The sequence below is a fragment of the Sceloporus occidentalis genome, unplaced genomic scaffold, assembly GCF_023333645.1.
Source record: "Sceloporus occidentalis isolate IW3139 unplaced genomic scaffold, rSceOcc1.0.p SCAF_6, whole genome shotgun sequence".
In the NCBI taxonomy this organism is placed as follows: Eukaryota; Metazoa; Chordata; class Lepidosauria; order Squamata; family Phrynosomatidae; genus Sceloporus; species Sceloporus occidentalis.
This window is the reverse complement of record NW_028316986.1, coordinates 102,612,274-102,635,847: the sequence shown is the minus strand read 5'-3', so window position 1 is coordinate 102,635,847 and position 23,574 is coordinate 102,612,274. Positions and strand designations below refer to the sequence as shown.

Genomic DNA, 23,574 nt, shown 5'->3' with positions numbered 1-23,574 from the left:
CTATTGTCTTGTCTAATGTCTCTCAGTAGGGTCACCAACGCCAAAATAAACATCTATGGAGATAACTCTATCTGTCATGTCACCAGTAGGTGAAAAGCAGTGAGATGGAAATGTTGCTCAAAAGGAAAACTTTTCCATTCCATAACCTACCCTTCTCCCCATTCCCACCTCTTCTTCACAGGCACAGCTGATGCAGATGCAAGATTTTCAGTGCCTTCCCCTAGGCTCTGGCACTTCCTTTTGAGGAAGATGAGAACAGGCCCCTCCTTACTAGCTTTCCACATACAGATGAAGACTTCTTTATTCTGACAGGCTTTTGAAAACGGTAGGTTCTTAAAAAAAAAAGGCTTTAGAGAGGATACTGGGTTTTTAATGTCATTTTACTAGATTGTGTTTACTGTAATGTTTTAAAAGGTAAAGGTAAATGGAAAGGTTTCCCCTTGACTAGGGTTGCCATAAGTGAGGACCTCCAAACCGGGACAAATGTAGGACAAATGTAGGGCAACATTTTCAAATGTAGGACACATTTTTATAAAAATGGAGGACGCGCAAAAAATGAGGTTTTTTTAAAAAAAATGTTAATATAAATGCATGTTTTTAGGCATGATCAAAATGGAGGACATTTTGGCATTATTCCTAGACAGATGGCAGGAATGTACTTGCCCTCGGGTTCAACTTTACTTCTCAGAAGTGTGTACTTGGGCAAGGGACTGTGGTTTTTCTTCACTGCGCATGAGTTTGTAAAAAGCACAGCAAGTTACATTGGTCGTGCCTCAGAGGCTTGTTGATATCAATATCACCATCATCATCATCATCATCATCATCACCACTATAATTGGCCAAGAAAGGCAGACTTGTTAGCATTCAAAGCACCATAAATACACAAAAAATGCACTTGCGTATATTTAATAATAAAAAATAATGAAAAAATAAACAAGGCAGGGGTGTATATATTTGATAATAAAAATTAATGTAATAAAATAAAAAACAAGCAATAATAAAAATTAATAAAATAAAACAAAAACAAGCAATAATAAAATTAATGAAATAAAATAAAACAAGCAATAATAAAAATTAATAAAATAAAACAAGCAATAATAAAAATTAATAAAATAAAACAAGCAATAATAAAAATTAATAAAATAAAATAAAAACAAGCTATAATAAATATTAATAAAATAAAACAAGCAATAATAAAAATTAATAAAATAAAATAAAAACAAGCAATAATAAAAATTAATAAAATAAAACAAGCAATAATAAAAATTAATAAAATAAAATAAAAACAAGCTATAATAAATATTAATAAAATAAAACAAGCAAAAATAAAATTAATAAAATAAAACAAGCAAAAATAAAATTAATAAAATAAAACAAGCAATAATAAAAATTAATAAAATAAAACAAGCAATAATAAAAATTAATAAAATAAAACAAGCAATAATAAAATAAAATAAAACAAGCAATAATAAATATTAATAAAATAAAACAAGCAAAAATAAAATTAATAAAATAAAACAAGCAATAATAAAAATTAATAAAATAAAATAAAAACAAGCTATAATAAATATTAATAAAATAAAATAAAAACAAGCTATAATAAATATTAATAAAATAAAAATAAAAAGCAATAATAAAAATTTAAAATATTAAATAAAATAAGTATTTTATATTTTTAAAAATAATTTAAAAAAACCCAAAAACAAAGGCAGACCTAATGGCCACTGACTCAGCTTTCCTCCTCCTCCTCCTCCTCTGCCCCAATTCTGCCCTGGCCTAAGTTCAGGCACCCTTCCTCCGGCTCCTTCCTCCTCCTCCTCCTCCTCTCCCCCCTCCTCCTCCTTATGAAGGCTGGCGCGTGCGGAGGGAAGCAGGGCAGGTGCGCGCGCGCGGAAGGAGGCAGGGAAGGCAGGCGCGCGGGGAAGGCAGGCGCGCGGGGAAGGCAGGCGCGCATGCGCGCAGAGGGAAGTGGGGAAGGCGCGCACGCTGCCCCTGGCCCCTGCTGAGGCCTGGGCGGCGCGCAAGCCCTCCCAGTGGGGGCGCGGTGGCGGCGGCGCTTCTGCCGCCCGCTGAGGAAGAGGAGGAAGGCGGAGCCGGAGGAGGAGGTGTCTTGGCGCCGCAGCAGCCGCGTTAGCGGTAGCGGCAATGGCTGGAGCGGGCCCCCAAACCGGGAACAAGGCACGGGTGGGGGCCCAAACCGGACCGGGACCGGGAGGGGCCCCCCGAAACAGTGATTGTCACGGGGGCCGCCAGGTTATGGCAACCCTACCCTTGACAAGAGTGTCTAGTTTTAACTGATTGCAGGGGATGGTGCTTATCTCCATTACAAAGCCAAAGAGCTAGTGTTGTCTGAAGACGATTCCATGGTCATGTAGCCAGCATGACCACATCGAACGCTGTTACCTTCCCTCTGAAGTGGTACCTATTTATCTACTTGCATTTGTATGCTTTTGAACTGCTAGGTTGGCAGAAGTTGGGACTAGTGACAGCATAATGTTTAAGCTGCCTTAAATCCTGGTTTTGTGGAGGAAGTGAGATAAAAATAAAGAGGAGGAGGAGGAGGAGCATATGGAAGAATGTGTTCTTTTAGATGGCCTAGAAGCAACTCACATATGATTCAAGTTGTGTACTTGTCATTGTTGTGTGCCATCTATAAGGGGGTCTTCTTGGTAAGATTTCTTCAGAGAGGGCTTGCTTTTGCAGTGTGTGACTTACCCAACTCAGTGAGTTTCCATGGCTGAGAGGGAATTTGAACCCTGGTCTCCGGAGTTTAAGGCCAACGCTCAAACTATTACACTACACTGGCTCTCAAGTCATATACTACAGGTAGGCAAATTGAAACCTACCAGACGGTTTTGAACTGCATCTCCCATCATCCTTAAACAGCATAGTAAATACTTTAAACACTGGGAGCTGTACTTCAACAACTTCTGAAGGCTCACACTTTGTCTATCCTGCTTCATATAGTTATTCTATAAGTATCTCTGTGGGTCTGGGCAACATTGGCTGAGAGACCCCAAATGAACCAAGAGAGCCCACAAACACACTTAGATGAAAGCTGAGTTCTCTGCAGTCTGAAAGTGCTAGTCACATGACTTTTTTCTAGGGGCTGGGATGTCAAAATGGAGAGTTTGCAGTGATCAGGACAACTGCAAACTACATGTCTAATCAGAAGGCCACATCATGCACTCTTGCCAATACTGTTCTCTGCAATTACAACACTTTTTCTGTCACTTGTGTAATTCTGCTAATACTGCATCATTTGCTCTAGGTCAAAGATAGACAGGCCTCCAGATACTTGGACTCCACCTCCCAGCATATTTTATCACTAGCTAGGCTGAGGGCAATTGCAACAAACAATATCTGGAAAGCCACAGATTGCCACCTCTGTTTTCTAAAAAAAGGGAATTGTCAAGTCTGTCCCACAGTAGTTACTTACTTGCTAAAACTTTCCCATTTCTACTGAAAGCTATCATAATTTCTCAGTTTACCATTTATTTACACCCTCTGGTTAACTTTATAACTAACCTGTATACTCTGAAGGAAAATATCTCTGACTCCATTAATTTTTAACAGACAAAAACACTGACAACCGAGCACACCATTCTAAAGCACTAAAATATAAAGCAGTAGCAGAGAAGAGCATGGAAATGGTTGGCAACAAACAGTGTTTCCCCACCACCAACACTCACGTGACAGGATGGGAGGCATGAAATGCATGATTGTCATGCGGGATGCATTTCTGGAAGGTGACTAGCAAATGCCAGCAAGTCTATGCCTAAAAATTTACAAGTTACGAGTTTGAGTCAGTCCATCATTTATTGCCAAGTCAAGTCAGTCATTGCAACAACTTGAGTCCAGCTTAAGTGTGACTACATTACCGCACTGCCCTCTTATAGTGCTGCTATTTCACTTTTACTGCAGTGGGTGCCTCCTGTTGCATTCTGAGGCTTGCAGTTCATTGAGGCCTAAGGGCTCTCTGGCTGAGAATTCTAAATGCCCTTCCTTAAATTGCAAATCCCAGAATGCAACATGAGGCAGCCAGAGCAGCTAAAGTTGAATACCAGCTCAATAAGAATGTAGTGCATTAATCTAGGTCCATAGACCCAGGTCTACATCACAGCTAAGCATCAATACTTTTTAATCCATCTTAGAGATAAATTGTTTGCTTGTTGCCTTTGCTGCTTATTGAAGAACTGCTATATTAAATGTATTAGATCCACTAATGTAAAAATACATACGTTAAAACACTGTGCAAAAATGCATAGCTTTACCATTCAATTACTGGCTCCTTCGATGGTAATATTGTTGCTTTTAGTTTCAAACTGGAGTAAATCATGACTAAATCATTTGTAAATTGGAATATCAATCCAAATTCCTGACAGCTGACAATTAGACTTCCATGATCAAATGAAGTAAGGGGGAAGGGAGAGCCATTTAGCTTACGGAAGTTGGGTTGTCAAGAAAATAGTGATTTTTTAAAAGATAAAGCTAGCCAGCACTGACCTACAGATTAGATTTTCAAATTAGATTGAAAAGACTGATATCATTTTGGTCTCCATACTTAGAAGCAGGAATCATGGGACTTGCTTAGAATGGGGCACAGGAGAGAAGACTGAGAAATGAACAGAAATTCCTTTATCAGACAATACTTTTAAAATGTAATAATAATCAGACAACACAGAACTAAGCAGGCAACCAAATATTGTTTTTGCTTTGCTAATTAAAATAAATGATCATTGCTTTAGGCTACTGTTAATTTAATTTAACTCCCGTTTGTACATACCAAATTGAATAAACTGATAAAAAAAAGTGAGAAGGATTGAGAGAGTCAAACAGTGTCTCATAGGAATTTATCATATTATTCTACCTCTTTTCCAATGCTACATCTTCTGCTATAAATATAGCACAGATCTGTCTATAATTTCCAATTCCACTGTGGCTCATCTAAATGATACGTGAGTTCTGAGAAGTGAGCAATGGTAGAGAGAGTACAATTTCTTAATGAATATCTGAGTGACAGGAGAATCAAGAGCAAGATTTTGGTTTTTTCGCTTACCTCCCCCACTCCCAACTTCTTTAACTGTGATTGGAATGTTAATAAAAAGAAATGAACACAAGCCTCATCTTCTGAAAGAAATATTTCCCTGGCAGTGACAGAAGCTTCTGTTGCGGCTAATACTTTACTTCATAGAATTATTCTGCCAAAAACTGCATTTTTTTGTTTTTATTTCCCTATCTTATATTGTAACCTGTCAGCAATATCAGAAAACCAGGCTAACAGTCCAAGAGGCAGGAAAAAAGACAATGAGAGGAAAAAAAGCTAGGGAGAGAATAGCTGAATTTTATGGTACCATCTGGAATTTATATGCCTTGAGAACAAAGTTAAAAAGCACTCTATGAATTTACCACTTGCCCCTTTCATGAAGAAAGCCTCAACATTGTTTGGGACATATGCAAATCACATTGAAAGGTATTTTTTGCTTACTCTCTCCTTTGGATTCTGGAATTGCTACTTATGATTGGGTAGTGTTCCCAAGCTTTCAAAGAAGCAATACAGTACAATCAAAACTCCTGAGGTGCAAGGTTGACAAGGAAGAAGCTATTAACATCTTTGTATTCCACCTATATAACAAATGAAAGTATTGATTTCTGTTAAGTTAGCCATAATGCTCGTAAAAATAACATATTCTCTACATGCACAAATTACAGGATGAACATTTTTATATCTTTATGATGGTCCTGTACCCCAAAATATATGGTTTGGGGTGGGGACATCTTTTTAGTCTATACAAAAGGAAAAGTTATCCAACCCTCAGATATAGGATATCCATTATAATAAGGGACACCTGAAAGTCATATAAGGGACAAGCTTTCCAACCTTCAAATAAGGAGCAAATACAGGACATTGGGCAACATTGGGTCTACTGCATTTTAAAACAGACTGAGAAAGTACTTTGGTCATACTGGATCAGATCACATTGTGCCTGATCACTTCCAGAATTTTATTCATAAAGTGGCCAAACAGTTACCTATATAAAACTGCAACAGGCAATAAGCACTACTGATTCTTTATCCAACATTTCCTAGTGACTTCAGTGCAGAGACATGCCATGTGTTATACGGTGAAATAAAGTTAGTGTCTGACTTTAAAATAACTTCACTGTTAAATTAAAACAAAGATTTTAGTAAAAAGTATCACATTCAATAATACAGTAGATAATGGGAGGAGTGAGCACTCTGCTTATTAGGAGGCTTGTGGTATTTTACCCCTTCCTTCCAAAATAAAATTACAAATAGATCAGTGTGGCAAATTTACATGATGAGATTATTAACCCTTGTGTCAAGGCAAAGCCAATTTGCAACAGAATTCACTCCACAGGTTAAAATTGAGTCCTTGCATGAAAAGATCCCTGTAGTGCTTTGTAATGATGGTTGGTTGGACTGTATGTACATACAGGACAGTTTAAACAAAAATAGAAAAGATTCTTCCAGTGTGTTTGGTGTGGAATAATTATAAAATTGGGGCGGGTTACAGACCGCCCGTTTGGGGCGGGCTGCACCCGCCCCTTTCCCCGGGGTATCGGGGCCTCAGCGTCTAGAGTGGCAGCCGCTGAGGCCCCGATCCGCCACTTTTCAGGCTGCGGGGAAGCGGCAAAAGGCCCCTTCCCCGCAGCCTGGAAAGGGGTGTCCTTGGGGCTTCAAGCCCCAAGGACACCCCGCAGCAGCGGGGAGGAGAAAGGGGCCGCTTGACCCCTTTCTCCTTTGGTCCGCTGGGCACAGCCGTGTGAAGGCTGCGCCCAGTGGACCAAACAGGAAGGAGCTCCGAAACAGAGCTCCTTCCTGCTCCGCGCTAAGGGCGCACTAAGTGCTCTGGTGCAGAGCGAGGACGTCACGTCCGCGCCGCCCTGTATAGAGGCAGCATGGTCATGACGTCGTCATGGCGGCGGCCGTGTGGAACGGCTGCTGCCATTTTGTGTGCGCGGAGCACGCACTAGGGTTAGGGGGGTGCGGAAGCACCGCCCCTTTCTAACCCTAGTACGCACTCTGCGCGTACTTTCTGGCCCGTTTGTAATGGGCCTTAGACTTTCTGAGATGGACAACATGCTGTTTTTTCCTGCTCTATTAAGAAATTGTTTAGAATGTCCGTCCCCCTTCTCCCAATATATTCAGGCATTTTGTAGTTTCATTTCAGGAAATAAAACACTAGTGGGCAACTAACCCTGTAGTTGTTTAGGCCTACATAGCATATGGTTTAGGTTTCTTTCTTTCTTTCTTTCTTTCTTTCTTTCTTTCTTTCTTTTTAAAGTTTTATGAACATTTCAGCAACCTCATTAGCTTGAGAAGGCTAAAAGACTGACAAGTATTGCTGTTGCTGTTTGCCTTCAAGTCATTTCCGATTTACGACGACCCTAAGGCAAGCTTATCACAGGGTTTTCTTGGCAGGTTTTTTCAGAGAGGGTTTGCTGAGAGTCTATGACTTGTCCAAAGTCACCCTAGCCAAGCTAGGATTCAAACCCTAGTCTCCCTAGCTGAATGCTCAAACCATTACACCATACTGGTTCTCACTAACAAGTGTATTTATATTTATAGAGATTTATATACTAAACTGGATTCTGGCCTATGCAGCTGATACCACAATAAATGTGCTGTTCTTTTAAAGTGCCAAAATATAATACTTTTTCTTGTATCAACTAAATGATAGTTCTAGATGTCATGCAATTTTTGTGTGGTTATATTGTTATTGTGGGCATTAAAGTTGTTTCCAACTTATGGTGACCCTAAAGCAAATCTATCACAATGTTTTTTTTGACAAAATTTGTTCAGTGGAGGTTTGCCACTGCTTTTATCTGAGGCTGAGAGAATGTAACTAGCTAAGGTCACCTAGTGAGTTTCCACAGCTAAATGGGATTTTAATCTGGCCTCCAGAGTCCTAGTCCAACACCCAAATCACTACCCCATGCTGCCTCCTATGTTGATTATATACATGCTCTCAATTTTTGACTCCTAAAGTTCTACTATTTGGAATCAAATCACTTGTTTACTTTATTTATTTCAATAAATTAATTGATTTTTCACCCAGGTTCCATAGCTCTGGAGGGGAATTTCTGGAGCCACCCCATGGTTACAGATTTCGGGTATGATGTTTTCTCTCAGGACAGATTTTGAGAAAGGTTCAGTAAAAGGGGATAAAAGAGTGAGAACACAGGAATCCACAATATACGTTAAGATGTGTAGTGGTGTATCCATACTGATGAAATAAAGCAGTACGACTTTAACTGCCCTAACACTATCCTACACAATCCTAGGATTTGTAGTTTGGTGAGGCACCAGACCTCATTGATAGACCAGGTTGAAAAACTTTCCAAACTACAAATCCCAGGATTCCACAGGATGGAGCCATGGCACTGAAAATGGTGTCAAACTGTTTTATTTCTGAACTGTGGAAAAGCTGTAAGAGACCTAGGTATGAAAATGTGTAAGAGAACCAGGCATGAAAAGATGTTCACAGCTTCAATCCACAGTAGCAACTATAGCTACGTATAAGTGTACCATCAATGGAAGTAGCAGTTTTTCAGTGGAGAAATGTCAAAACTGAATGACAGTGCAGGGGCAATACATTACATGCACAGCGTAGCTAGAAAACACAATTTATAACCAAAGTTATAAAATATTTTGTCTTCTCAAAGTTGAGCTATTAGTCATTGCAAGATAATGCTATAATTTCTATGAAGACAAAACTAAATGTACCATTTTTCATTCAATCATGCATACACATGTATGTATACTGCAACATGGAGTTCCTTGAATTCTATTTGATCACACTATGTGAGGAAGGAAGATTTAAATCTTTACTCTTTATTCTGGTTAAAGTTAAAATCACAGCCACCCCTGCTATTAGGCTAGAGAAAAAGAGCCATTGGCATAAAGCAAATAGTTTAGACAGCCTCTCTAAGGAGATAAGTTTCTTGTTTTTTACTTTTCTTAACACCACCTACCTTATATTATTTGCTTGTCTGCATTCTGCAGGGATCTCACCTGTTCTCCAAAAATTCTCAAAGATCACAGATAAAGGCTCTGATATTACAGCAAGTTCCCATAGAACCCTTGCATGCAGTTGATCTAGCCCAGGAAATATGTATCAGTTTGAAGTAGCTAGCTAAATGTCCTGTTGAGACATCTTTTAAGACATTGTACCATGACTCTGCAGACCAGGGTTCAACTCCCTGCTTGGCCATGCAACCCACTGGGTGATCTTGGGCAAGTCACATGCTCTCAGCCTCAGAGGAAGGCAATGGCAAACCTCATCTGAACAAATCTTGTCAAGAAAATCTCGTGATAGGCCTTAAGGTTACCATAAGTTGGAAATTACTTGAAGGCACACAATAATAACAATATGTCCTGTTCCACTGCTTTACCTGTGTTGGTCTGCATTCCCTCCCTGCATCATTTATTCTATTTTTACCAGGTTGAGCCCTGTTTCCCCCCCTCATTTTGAGGAAGACAAAGGCAAAAAGCAGTTGTACTTTCTCTGCGTCACCTATTAGCAATTCTTCTTAGCTACTGCTTCCTTGTTCTTTCTCTTACTCACAAAGATAGCCATCTTACTCTGGGCTTATTCTAAACGTAACTCTCCTGACCTGATCTCTACAAATACTATCTACATGTTTGTATTTTTTTCTTGGTGATCTGCCCCATTTCTCTGATATCCCCATTTTAAATCTCAACTCATCTGAATATGAATCCAGCCTGGATTCAATATCTTACTTTCAAGAAACTTCCACCCATCATGAACTTCCTGCTCTCTTAGTATTTACAAGCATGGGGTCTATTATTTCTGTAAATGTATTAATATTGGCTTTTTTAAAATGCAAAGCATATCTCTGGCAGCAGTCAGCTTTCCCTTTCCCCTATAAAATGAATCCCTGGAAGACACAGACGTTTCAATCCATGGTTCCTATGACTTCCATATCATTGACCAGTTTCTCCCAATAGAAAGAAGTTCTAAAATAATTCCTAACTGATAATACCGATTAGTCAAAAATAATGGCCAACTCTTTCATTACTATAAGATCTTCAAAAAAATTAATTTCAAAGTTTTGCTCTGTCTAACTTTATAGCTCACCTTAATTTTTAAAGTGCTGTGACAACTTTCATTTCACCTATACTGAAAAGGAACAATGATCTAAGCTGTCATTCATTTTGACAGCCATGTTAAAAAAGATTTCTGAAACTTTAATTGCAAATGAAATTCTCCCATCTTACAGAACAACTGTAATATGTTCTGTAATCTCAGCTTTAGCTAAAAATTCAGTAAATATGGTAAGTGAAGAAAGCAGGCACCATCACTTTGGGGAAAAAAAAGATTATGAGTTTTGTAATTTGCAGAGCTACAATACAGTCCATGGTGCAAGAATAAAAATACCTCCTATTGTAAATGGCAATTTTGCCAGGATCTGAAATAGATACAGAAATACTGCATTAAAAGGAACAAATGTGTAAATTGCATGTTTCTATATCCTTCTGAAAAGCTCATATTTCAGCAACCTTGCTATTTTTGCCACAGCTTGTGATGAGAACAAACTGTCCTTCAGCAATCAGTCTGAAGAAGCAGACTTTTCAGTGCTTATGATAAAATAGGATAAATATATAAATAACTTTGCAGAGATGTTAAGATTATATGAATTCAGTGCCCTGAAAATAAAAGACATGAACTAGCTGTTTATTATATAATTCTGTTACTATTATTTAACTGATAATTAAGAATTGTAAAAATGTATGTAAATTACTTTTTGGAAAGCTTTTTGTCCCTTGCCTTCTCAAGAAACAATACAAAATATAACTTCAATAAAATAAAATATGCTGTCAGTAAACTGCTACTTGAAATTCTTTAATACAATCTACATTTTTAAGATCCATTGTAATTAACATGCAGACAGCAGTCTTCAAAGAAGCATTAAATACTGCATGATTTGGCTTTTAAAAGTACTTTCCTTATCAAACATTATATCCACTGCATACAGCTCTGTAAGCTTTAAAAGACAAATTGTTTAATCTATTGTTCTTTTCATAGGCTCAGAATAATTAGCAGCACATTGTACTTAAAAAGGATTCACAATCTTTTCTAGACATAATTATAAAAATCATTATTGAATGAATGGAGTCTTAGTTTAATGGCCTCCAACAAATTATACTTTTCACCTCAGGAGCAGAGCAGAATAGACTGGGGTGGTCCTTCAAACAGTATACTGTGTTTTAGATGGCAGAAATCTCTCTCGTTCTCCCTCTTTCTCTATCCTTCCACCTATAGCCAATGCACACTGGCAGGGATATATATGTTATCATGATACAAAGTGAATCAAGAAGAATCAAGACTACAGTTTCTAAAAGTACATAGTATACCATACAAGCACCACATGCATTAGAAGCATATTTCTTTTTCTGTACAAATCCAGAGAAATTTAACGGTCCATAGAAAAATATTTGAGAAATTTTTAAATGTAATATTTTAGTCCCCTAGCTCTTGGTTTACAGATTTCCTCTCTTTTTTTTAACCCTTTCCAATTCTGTGTATTGACTTTTGAATATGTGCAAGAAATCGTTGTGTACTTTAGAAAATTCTGGGGATATGTGACTGTTCCATTTACATGGTGGACTGCTACCTTTGTCTCTGGTGGCATCCAGAAAGATGTAACTGGAGATAACAGGGAGAGACTGGTAATGGCATGACAATTATTCTCCAGCGAAGTCTGACTATTTGTCATTACTTTTCACTAAACAATCCAGGATTTCCTTGGTAGATGGCTTGAAAACTACTTCCCTATTAAGTTTTCTCAGACATTTTCTTAACCGTTAAAAGACCAAAAGAATTTTTATTTCTGAAAATATGTAAAGGAGGATTCCCTATGGAGAAAATATTCTTGATGCAACCAATTCTAAAGAAGCCCGTTGCAGGTTTTTTAAACACCTATTATAATAATAATGACTTTAGGTTTGAACAGTAGATTTAAGGATAAATAAAAATAATGAGCCCCTGGCTAGAAACTTAACATATAAAGTTTTGCATACATTTCTAAATAAAAACATTTGTTTGCTTTATAAATTGTTCAGTGCTTTCATAATAGAAGGGGTCATATTATTATATTTATGCAATGTGTCCTAAGTAATAAAAAGATTAATATGTGTTATGTTTACATGTTTCTAAAGTATTTGACAGAGATAATAGGCCTGAGGACAGAACTACATGTCAAATATAACATTGGGCACTACTACATAAATAGATTTCCCCTCTATCTTGATCTTTCTTTCTCACTTTCATAATGTAGTGATCAGTTTAGCCCAAGTCTGTTTCACATGTGTTTATTCACAAATGTGTTCTGTCCAATTTCCACATGCATCTGCACCAAAAAGAAAAAACTCTTGTTTGTGTTCTGAATGCACTTTATGGTAAAGAAAGGGGGATAGCGGATAAACCTGATTCACCAGCTCCTCCCAGCATGTTTAAAAGCATATGTCTGTAAATCTGGCCACCACAATGGAAATCATAAGAAATGTGGAGGCTGGTGAAAGAGGAAAAAGTCAATCCTGGATGCATTCTGAAGAAACCTTCAAGGCCGCAGAAAGCTCAGTTTTTACCAGGCTTAACTGGTTGTTTTATTTCCCATGTTTATGTTGTCAGTGTTGAATAAATTGTTTGCTGAAACATGTTGAACTGCTCTTCTTCTTTCCATGTTATTTTTGCCTTTAGTACCAAATTTTCTATTAAAGAAATAACGCCCAGCAACACATCTACTTTGCTAACTAAGGTATAACTGCACTGCACTGCATTTTTGTTGGGCTGTCTTTGAAAATAGTATAAATGATTCAGTTAGTTTAATAAAAAAAAAATTACAAGACAGACACAACAAGCAATTTGAATTGTGCCTCAATACAGATTGGTACCTGGAAAACTGCTGTAATATAGGAGTTGCATATTCCCTTCAACTAGCTCTGATCTAGCTTGACCATTCTGAACAAACTTCAGTTTCCAGATACTCTTCAGAGAAGACTGCATACAGAGATTATTATAGTAATCCAAACAAGATGTAACCAAGTTATGTATCACTGTGTACATATTTGGCACATATAGAAACAGGCACTATTAGCAGACAACTAACTATGGAAAGGTCAACACTAATACCTGGACTTCCAGGTGTGAAACAGAATCCAGAGACATACATTCATTCTTGCCTGTTCTAGAGCAGAAATGGCAGCTATTTTTGTAAACGTTTCCCCACTAAGAAGTACACTTCTCTATTTATTAAAATCTGGTTGGGTGGTAAAAACCTGAAATGCCAATCCCATTCCTCACTGTTCTCACTCTGTCCATTCCCATCTTCATATAGTACCTGTAGAAATGGGGGTTTACTACACAATTTCCCTATCAACCCATTTAGAAAGTGATGTAGTTCACATTCTGTAGTAACTATGTTACAGGAAGTATTGTCTTTGTTTCAAGTTTGCTTGGTTTGCCTTTCGCTGGCATTGTCATGTAGCCAAGTTGGGTCAGCTACATGTCACCATGACTTTATTACATTCATATGCAATGCTTGATTGTCTAGAATCGCATGTTGAAGAAAACAAAAACTTCAAAAATGATACCAAAAAGCAGCAAAATGACTAAGAATATTAATAAAGAGAAGAAGAAAAAAGAGGAAGGAAAGGGGGAAGTATGTTTAGAGAAGAACCAGGGCAGTCAAAAATTGTTTTATTTTGTTTTATTTCTTGGAAATCTCAGAATCACTTTTAAGTTGAACATCTGCCATAAAATTAATTGGACAGAAAACAAGAAGATACTCGTTGCCATTTCTTTTCTATGAGAAGGAATTTATATATAGTTTGATCCCTTATTTATGCAATTATTGCAGTTCTACATGGTCCAGCAAACAGTGTTCTCTGTACACTGTGAATGGATAGAAACATAAATAGAAACAGCACATAATAAAACCAAGACAAAACTAGCAACAAAGAGCAAAAATGCTGCATCACATGCAACCAAAGCAAATGGTTTTTACAACAATGTATCCAAAGGCTTGGTCAAATATAAGTAGATTCTTAAAATATCTACAGGATGAAGAACTACGGAAACACTAAATAATTCATTTGTCCACTAATCTATGTATTGCAAGCAGTAAAATGTCCTCTACCGAAATTTGAATTGGAAGCATTATCAATCGCAGAAAGTGACACTGCTGAGACAAACAGAGAGAGAATAAAAATAGAGAACTCTATATCGAATTCTTTGTACCAACCAAGAGAGCATTAAATTTAGGATAGGTTTACGACAGAGTACTGAAGTTTCCAATACACTTTCTCATTTATTCACATACTTTAACATGAAAAACAAAGCCAGTTGAACACGTCAAACCCCACCTTCCATCGAAGCCACTGAAAAATACTCCCATGGTTGCATTTTAAATCTATTTGTCACATAGATTGGGGGGAGGTTTACAAGCCCATAGTTAGGCCATTAGGGGCCCTGCTGCAGATAGTGGGGCTCAGTAGGGCAAAACATTTGCACTCTCCTGAGTTCTACTGTGCTCCAGAGGCGCCATTGCGGCGCACCACCATTTGGTGCTCCCTTTGGCTGGGCCCCCAGTGGCACCAGCCTATCTATGAACCTGGGGGGGGGGTATAAAGTTACAGGGAGACACCATGTGTTCGCCGCAGCCCCAATCCATTTTCAGAAGGGGTAGTTTCAAGCCGTCCCTTCAGGGCTGTCTATTTCAATCCTCACATGCAACAACTGTGACACTGTAGCTAATATATGTTAGTACTATGCAGAAGGAGGCATGGTAAACCCCTCTTGAATGTCTTTTACCATGATGATCCTATGGTAAGACAATCCAAAATGAAGCAAGAATATGAAACTTCCAAGTTAAATGGCCCTCAATGGGATACAGCATAGAACAACTATGAATATCACTGTGGATAATGGTGCAACTGGAATCAAGCTGAAAGGACATTCGGCTGTTGACATGCTGAGTCAGTGAAGAAAGCTGATGGGAACAAAAACAACTCATTTCAAATGTAGTGCTGGAGATGAGTTCTATGGATACCATGGGCTGCTGAAAGGACAAATAAATGAGTCCTAGAACAAATTAAGCCTTAAGTCTCCCTAGAAGCCAAAATGACTAAATTGAGATTGCTGTACTTTGCCACATCATGAAAATACATGACTCAATTAAAAAAAAAATTATATTTTCCACCCTCTCCTGAGTGGATTGAGACGGGATTACAACTTAATATAAAAATACAAATACAAGCACAACAATAAAATACATAAGGACTTAGCAATTAAAAACAAGGTATCAAAAAGTGACAGTGGGATAAAGATATTCCAATCCTGATCAAGGAGGTGGATCTGTGTGTCTTATACAAAATCGGGTAGGTATGCTCGCCGGAAGAGATCCGTCTTAACTGCGCTCTTAAAGGTCTCCAAGGAGGTAGTAAGAAGGATCTCTTCTGGGAGACTATTCCACAATCTTAGAGTGGCTATGGTAAAAGCTCTTTGGGAAGTTGAGGCTAGTCTAGTGGTTTTTAGTTCCAGCAAATTCTTCCCCAATGTTCTGAGAGTGCGGGGCGGATTATGTAGGAAGATGTGTTCCTGTAAGTAACTTGGGCCTAAGCCATGTAGGGCCTTAAAGTTAATAACCAACACCTTGTATTGCACCCGGAAGCGAATTGGCAACTAGTAAGATCGTTTAAAATTGGTGTTACATGGTCAAACCTTGAGGAGCCGGTGACCAACCTGGCTGCCATATTTTGTACTAATTGAACCTTCCAAACTTGGTTCAACGGTAGCTCCATGTACAGAGCATTACAGAAATCAAGATGAGAGATTACCAGAGCATGTACCAGTGGTTCAAGGTCCTTTCGATCCAGGTAGGGACGCAGTTGGCGTATCAACCGAGGTTGGTACCAAGTACTCCTGGCCGTCACATCTACTTGAGATGACAACTGTAGAGACGGATCCAGGAGTACTCCCAAACTGTGAACTTCATCCTTCTGGATTCAACTTGAGTTTGTTTTCCCTCATCCAGCCCATTACCAACTCAAGGCAGGCATTCAGAGGAGAGATGCCATCCTTAGTCACTGCAGCAGTCAGAGGCATAGAGAAACATATTTGGGTGTCATCAGCGTACTGATAACACTGTGCCCCATGTCTCCGGATGATCTCTCCCAGCGGTTTCATGTAAAGGTTGAACAGCATGGGGGACAGGATGGTGCCTTGAGGGATGCCAGATGTCAGCTCTCTCTTAGAAGAGCAGCTGTCCCCCAGCATCACCATCTGGAATCTGCCCAAAAGGTAAGAATGGAGCTACTGGAGCGCAGTGCCCCCAATACCTAACTCTCTCAGGCGCTCCAGAAGGATACCATGGTCAATGGTATCAAAGGCCACTGAGATGTCCAAGAGCACCAGCAGGATCACACTTCCCATGTCGATGCCCAGATGGAGATCATTGACTAAGGAGACCATGGCTGTCTCCACTCCATATCCCACCCTAAAGCCGGTTTGAAATGGTTCCAGATAAACGGCTTCATCTAAGAAAGTTGGAAAGACAATAATGCTTGGTAAGGTGGTGGGGAGTTAGAAAAGATGAAGACCACATTACAGACTGATATTCAACCAGGGGAGCCATGGCATTGAGTTTGCAAGGCTTGAGCAGGGCAGTTGATGATAGGGAGACTTGGAAATCTCTCATTTATAGGGTCACCATAAGTCAAAGTCAACTTGACAGCAGTTAACAACAACAAGATTACAGTGCATTTAACATGCATGCATGCTTTCATTACAATTTACATTGGTACAGATGTTTCCACACAGAGACACTTATTCAGATTGTGCAGCCATATTATGAGACTGGACCAGATCCTATGTGAATAATATAATCAACCCAGTCCAGTCTCCAGTGCACACACAGTTAATCTGGTAAATACACACTTATCTGTGGAGAATATACAGATATGAAGATCCAGGCAAAAGTGGGAGGAGGGAATTTCATTGTTTCTTAATTTTTTCTTAATACTTCCTTTTCTGGAAAAATGGAAAAAAATAGACCATGGATTTTTTTCTTTTATAATTAGTAAACCAACACAAGATGGTCATTCATGGATAGGAATGGATACAGATACAGATACAGATACAGAGACTGATCAATTGATCGATAGATATCACAAGATGTTTATATATTTACCACTCCCACATTATTTCCAAAACTATGTAGCAGGTAGATTTTTATTTGAGACTATAAACAGTATCTCATATCATTGTAATTCCTGCTTTTAGTTTGATTTTCTCACATCTTTTTACATGAATTAGTGATTTACATTTTCTATCTCTATGGAGGACTAGAGAAGACAAAATAATTTGTTTCACTAATGTTGATAGTTTTTTTCTGTTTTTATTCAATTTTATCTCTATTCCTCATAAACTTGGGGGGGGGGGGAGAAGGTTCCTTATAGGTGTTATTTACAGTTCTGGGCTTTGCAATTCCATTTGTAAAAATAAAAAATTAAAACGTATATTAACTTGCATTTATGTTCAGAATAAACTGTGTACCTTCAACCTATCAAACATGATAATTCTGTGCCATCCAAGATATACATAATGTATGTTATGTCCCTAAAATAATAAAGTGACTTTTGATCTGTAAAGGGTCATAATATTGCAATTTTTGGGGGAGCATTTCAATTTTTAGTAAGTAAGAAAGAAAGACCCCCCCCCCTTTCATGGCATCTAAGGTCCAAAACATACAGCAGAAATAATCCAGTTTGAGACCGCTTTAACTGCCTTGGCTCAGTGCTAGGGAATATTGGGAACTGTAGATTATTATGGCACCAGAGGTCTCTGACAGAGAAGGCTAAATGTATCACAAAACTATAGTTCCCAGAAATCCCTAGCATTGAGCCAGGACTATTAGAGCTGTCTCAAATTAGATTATTTCTGAAGTGTGGTTTGGACCAAAATCTCAGGAAATTTTACATCTGTAATATTTATTACATTACATTTATTATATCAGATCAGCACACACAAAAGAGTTGGCTGTGTTGTTCCCAGTACTGTGCTGAATGGAAAAGCAACACAAGGACAGAAGTTCATCAAAGCTTTTACCAATTAAAAAAACCTCAGTATCAGGAATGAAACCTTGTTTATATATGGGTCTGAAATATGACGCCTAATTTAAGGCATCTTAAATCAACAGGGAGGATGAATGTTAAATAGCATGAAAAAATAATAATCTGGGGCTGCAAAACCAAGCCTTTCTCAGCTAAGTAATAACATGTTTATAGCAGAAAGGTTAGGAAAGAGTTAGCATTTTAAATAGTCAAATGAAGGAAGATAAAACCTGGGATAACTTTAGCATCCGCTCTCCATTTCAAAGCTTTTTATGTCTAGGTTTATGAACCATACCCATTAGACATATGGCCAAATTAGTCTTAAATAGCTAATCTATTTCTAAGTTGGCCATTTCTTTAGATAACAAATCTTTATGTGACTGAATTATTGTTTTTCTAAAGAATCTTTATTTTATAGATGAAATAGGTTTGCTCATTTAATGCTATTTGAAAATGTTTTTGTAGCAATGTACATCCAAAAGACACTTCTGATTGCCAGATTTTTTCAGGATTTTAAAAGTAGATGGTTGAATATAGCAATTAATGCAGTATAGTGTATTTAAGCTATTACAGGTATCATCCTTAATACTTGATTGATATTATTGATCAACCAGCATAAGATTTAAATATGAGAATTTCTACATTTGTATTCTAAGAGTAAGAGGACAACTTTAATTTTATCTGTTCATATATTTCAAACAACACCTGGAGGGACGTACATTTTCTACCAAAGTTTTAAAATGAAACTTTGTCAACCATGCAATAACAAAACCAAAATTACAAAGGGAGTAAAGACAAATCATAAAATTAAAAAGTAATAACTGATTTATTATCACATTAAAAATAAAAAAAATTCCTAAACAAAATCATTAATATGCCTATGTTCTCTCTGACTCTTCACTGTGCATAAACATTAATGTAATAATTTCCATGATTATGTTTTCATCAACAGCTAGCAACAGAATCACAGAAGTATAAAACTGGAAGAGGCTTCATGGATCATCTAGCCCAAGTTCTTTCCAATGTAGTAATTCCAGTTAAAACATCCCTGACAGATGGCCACATAACTGCTGTTTAACAACCTGCTGTTTAACAAGGGCAGTCCACTTTATTTCAAAGTAGTCTGTTCCATTGTTCTTACTATCATTGCTCTTACTATTGTTTCATCTGGAATCTCACTTTTTGTAATTTGAATGTAGTGACTTAGGGCCTACTCTCTGCAGCTGCAAAAAACAACCTTGGCCCATCTTCCATGCGACAGTCCTTCAGATATCTGAGGACAGCTATACTATCACCTCTCAGTTTTATCTTTTCCAGATTAAGCATACTCATCTTGCTCAGCTGTTCCTCACTGGACTTAGTTTTCAGGCCCCTTACCATTTCAGTCCTTCTCCTCTAGATGTACTGTATTTCAGCTTAATAAAATTCTTCTTAAACTGTAGTGCCTAGAACTAGACATAATGCTCTAGGTGAGGTCTGACTAAAGAACAATAAAACAGGACTGTTATCAGCTTCGCTTGATATGCCAGCTGCGACCCTACTTGGAGCCACTGGACCTAGAAATGGTTGTACATGTGCTGGTAATCTCTTGTCTCAATTTCTGCAACACGCTCTACATGGGGCAACCTATAATACCATGACCTTATCAAAAGCATGAATGACAATCAAGACACACTACATCTGATGCATTCCCCTGATCAAACAAGCATGTAACTTTATATAAAAAGGAAAGAAAGAGCAGAAACAGCCTGGCTTAAAACACCGGCTTCCTGGTGGCTTGGGGGCATGGTGTATGTACAACACATGCCCAGACACTGCCCAGAAGCTGCCAGGCTGCTCACACATAACGGCTTCATGGCGCTCCAGCAGCATGGTGTTTACAAACCGCTTGCTGCAGGAGCATTGAAAAGCTGCGACGGGAAGGGAAAAGCCGGCTTTTTGCTGCTTCTTTTTGGGACAGCAGAAAGCCAGATTGGGGCATGCGGTTGCTGTGGCCCCAACTCAGTTCTCTGAGGAGTGGCTTCAAGTAGTGTGTTCCACTCCAAAGACAAGATTCATTAGGCACAAGTTACCTTTAATAAATCCATGCTGGCTCTTTGTCAACCCAGAGTTCCTAAGTGCTCACCAAGTGACTGTTTTAACAATATGTTCTACAAGTATCTTGGCACTGATGTAAAGCAAACTCAGAAGGAGCTGTCTGCACCTTCTGCTAGGATTTCAAGTTTTCCAAGAATTATCAAAATTACAGAGAGAAGTTATGAAATTACACATACATTTCCTTTAATATTTTTGGATATAGTTCCTCTAGCCCTGGAGACTTGAATTCATTTAATGTAGCTAGATGTTACCATACCACCTCTTTACTTATTATCTTCACTTGCAGCCTTCTCAATTATTCTACTGACACCAGGGTGAGCACTGCTGTCCTGTTAGGAGAAGACAGAGGCAAAGCGGGTGTTGAAACATTTTCCCTGTTGCTATTCATCAACTGTTGGCATCAGCAGCAGCATCTTGATACTCCATCTATTCTTCAAAGCTAGGGCTCCCTAGAACCATAGCCTAATTTCATCTTTCCCATGCAGAAGACCTCCTGTATTCTTGTTCTTTCCTGTTTCCAATAGCTGAAAAGTATTTTTAAAAATATTTTTTATTATTTTCTATAAAATAAAACAATAAACACAGAGACAAAATATTCATAACACATTTATCTTGGACATGTCAAAACATATAAATGCAATCCTATAACCAATCTAAAACAACTACAACAACAACATTAGACAAACTAAGACAAGAAGAACTTCCTCTCCTGTACTGTGACAATTTGTTTTTTAATCAGTAGTCTTTTCATCAGTATTGTCGTCATTCATATCTATCTCCTTATTCATTTCTATCTAGCGTTCCATCTATCCTTTCAATACAACCATTTTAACTTAATATGAACTCATTTTCTATTTTACTGACCTCATACCGTTTCCAGTATCTGGAACATTTATGATTCCATTATTAACCATTCCTACACATAAAATATCTATTCAACAGGAGCATAGAATTTCAACCTTCAAAAGCTATTAAGAAAATTTCCCCCTTTTTTGAACATTAAATAGTGGATTACTGGTGACCATTCCTTTCATTAAACAGGTCAATTTATCTAATTCCATAATTTCATATATTTTCGATAGCCATTCTTGTAGAGTTGGCTCCTCACTACTCTTCCATTTCTTAGCTATCACAGATCTTGCTGCTGTAGTCAGATAAAATATAATCTTCCCATATTTTTTCTCCAGGTCGTCATTGGCCATTCCCAGTAAATATAGTTTAGGGTCCATCATTATCTTTGTATCTAAGATTTTCTCCAATTCAGTGTGTATTTGAATCCAAAGATTTTTAACTCGGGCACAGTCCCACCACATATGCATCATGGTTCCTGTATTTTCTTTTTTTTTAAGCTGAAAAGTATTTTTAATTCTTTAACATCTCTTCCAAGAGTAGCTGATTCTGAAATTTAGTGTCCCTGACCTCCTTCTTACAAATACTGTCTACTTACAGCACATCACAGATCTTCAAAACATCACAAAATATTTTCATAACAATGACATCCAACCAAAATACCTTCACACCACTGGAATGGGAAAAGCTTTGTTGTCGTTATGTGCCTTCAAGTCAGCTTCAAAGAATGTTGACTCTATCCTAGGATTTTCTTGGAAAGATTTGTCCAGAGGAGGTTTGCCATTTCCTTTTTCCAGAACGGATAGTGTGACTTGGTCAGGGTTATGCAGTGAGTGGAGATGTGAACTCTGGTCTTATCAAACACGTAAACCACTATGCCACACCATACCAAACATTTATTATGCACATTGGAAAGAAAGCTCCTATAATGGTGCCAATTATAGATTTCCTCCTAATGGAGAAAGAAAATAACTCAAATGAGAATCACAGTAGTTAGTTCCTGTGATCTCCCTAATTTGTTTAACCCTGCCTTTCTCCCAAAATGGGTCTCTAAGAGATGCCATGGTTTGATCCCCCTTGATTGCACACATGTGCATGCACATATACCATATTGCACTCCATAGTAAATGATGTGACAAATACAACATCAAGATTTGCCCTCAGTCAGGCTGCTAATATACTTCTCACCACTTTCCTATCTTTGTTTATCGCCATATATTGCAATTTATCACACATTACCTTGTTTTGTATCATAAACCTGCTGTTCCACTATACAGTTTTTAACAGTGAAATGCACTGTGTCATGCTGCCCCAGTATTTGGAAAGACATGCCATTAAATGGACTAAAATAAAGGAGAGAGATGTGTGGAAATTTTAAAGTTTGTACTAATCTGGTACTTTATGAAGGAGTACTGTACATGCAGAGAAGGAACAAATACTATCAGTTTATACTATATTAAGTAATTGGTTTGGTATTTGTATAAAAGGGAAAACTGCTTTGTGTAATGTTATAAATTAACAGAGAAAAATTATTGGAAGTGGAGGCAACAGGGGAATCACAATTTAAAAATTTGTGAGAGTATGATGACCCTATTTATAACAAAAACAACCAAATGCTATCACATATGAGCAACTGTTATATATATTGCAAAGTGTCCCTCTGATGCCTACATGTCTGCACACAGGAACAGTTAGATTTTTTTCTCCCTCCATGGAATCCTTTCCATGGAGCCTACCTAGATTTAGGGATGGAGACAGGGCAATCTTTATTTTGCTGCAACACACAATGTTTTTGCATCTAAGGGTACATCATGTCTGTTCAATTAAAAAGGCAAAATAATTGCACTCTGGGACACCACTGGTGAAGCTAGTCTGATTTTGTGCTCTTAGAAATATCAGCCTTTGAAAACCAGCCCTCTTATCAATGTAGCACTAACTCTTTAACTGCTAAGTCCTACTATCAGGTCTATTTCTTGATCATATGGTGGAAGGTTCGTTTTTAATGTACAGGTGACTACTTCATTTAAGAAGAGCATTAAAAGCACAAACTAATCGCAGTGAATGACAGGGCCACATCAGATAAAAGTAGGACTGCTTCAATAATGAAGTGCACCATACCTCTGCAGGGAATTCTCCACTCTGCTGTTAAATCTTTCATCTTAAATTAAAGACAGGCTGCTATAAAATGCAACATTTGCATCAATAAATAAATAACTAAACTAAGCTTTTTAAAAGTATGATGTATTGCCTTACAGACTCCTTGGAGCATTAGTTGCTTGCTTCATGTGATTCATATCCAGGAGAGATACAGGAGTTAAATCAAGCTAGATTCTGTCAGTAATTCAATTTTTATTCAGCTAATACCATAAAATTGTTTGCTTTTCAGCAGAGTTAAAAGTAGATCCAAGGTTCATGGTCATGTCACAAAGTACAATCTAGTATGTAAGCACTCATATTCAGTTTTGAATT

General features: G+C 37.8%; 1 protein-coding gene across 7 annotated transcripts in view; it reads right to left on the bottom strand.

Annotated features, from left to right (window-relative positions):
• Nucleotides 1-23,574, bottom strand: part of HS3ST5 (heparan sulfate-glucosamine 3-sulfotransferase 5) — a 220,883-nt gene that overhangs the window by 157,003 nt on the left and 40,306 nt on the right. The gene's annotated exons all lie outside the window — the stretch shown is intronic.